This window comes from Cherax quadricarinatus, chromosome 19 (genome assembly GCF_038502225.1).
Source record: "Cherax quadricarinatus isolate ZL_2023a chromosome 19, ASM3850222v1, whole genome shotgun sequence".
Lineage (NCBI taxonomy): Eukaryota > Metazoa > Arthropoda > Malacostraca > Decapoda > Parastacidae > Cherax > Cherax quadricarinatus.
Window position 1 is genome coordinate 37,382,622 of NC_091310.1, and position 1,378 is coordinate 37,383,999.

Below are 1,378 nucleotides of genomic sequence, written 5' to 3' on the forward strand. Positions count from 1 at the left end.
TTGACGATAACACGTTTGACGATAACACGTTTGACGATAATAAGTTTGACGATAACACGTTTGACGATAATATGTTTGACGATAACACGTTTGACGATAACACGTTTGACGACAACACGTTTGACGATAACACGTTTGACGATAACATGTTTGACGATAACACGTTTGACGATAACACGTTTGACGATAACACGTTTGACGATAACACGTTTTACGATAATAATAACACGTTTGACGATAACACGTTTGACGATAACAACATGTTTGACGATAACACGTTTGACGATAACACGTTTGACGATAACACGTTTGACGATAACACGTTTGACGATAACGATAACACGTTTGACGATAACACGTTTGACGATAACATGTTTGACGATAACATGTTTGACGATAACACGTTTGACGATAACACGTTTGACGATAACACGTTTGACGATAACACGTTTGACGATAACACGTTTGACGATAACACGTTTGACGATAACACGTTTGACGATAACACGTTTGACGATAACACGTTTGACGATAACACGTTTGACGATAATATGTTTGACGATAACACGTTTGACGATAACACGTTTGACGACAACACGTTTGACGATAACACGTTTGACGATAACATGTTTGACGATAACACGTTTGACGATAACACGTTTGACGATAACACGTTTGACGATAACACGTTTGACGATAATAAGTTTGACGATAACACGTTTGACGATAACATGTTTGACGATAACACGTTTGACGATAACACGTTTGACGACAACACGTTTGACGATAACATGTTTGACGATAACACATTTGATGATAACACGTTTGACGATAACACGTTTGACGATAACACGTTTGACGATAATAAGTTTGACGATAACATGTTTGACGATAACACGTTTGACGATAATACGTTTGGCGATAACACGTTTGACGATAATACGTTTGACGATAACACGTTGGTGATAACACGTTTGACGATAATACGTTTGACGATAACTCGTTTGACGATAACACGTTTGACGATAACATGTTTGACGTAAATACGTTTGATGCTAAAACGTATGACGATAACACGTTTGGGTATAGCACGTTTGACGATAACACGTTTGACGATAACACGTTTGATGCTAAAACGTTTGACGATAACACGTTTGGGTATAGCACGTTTGACGATAACACGTTTGACGATAACACGTTTGACGTGAATACGTTTGTCGCTAACACTTTTGACGTTAATACGTTTGACGATAACACGTTTGGGTATAACACGTTTGACATGAATACGTTTGGCGATAGCACGTTTGACGATAACACGTTTGGGTATAACACGTTTGACGTTAATACGTTTGGCGATAGCACGTTTGACGATAACACG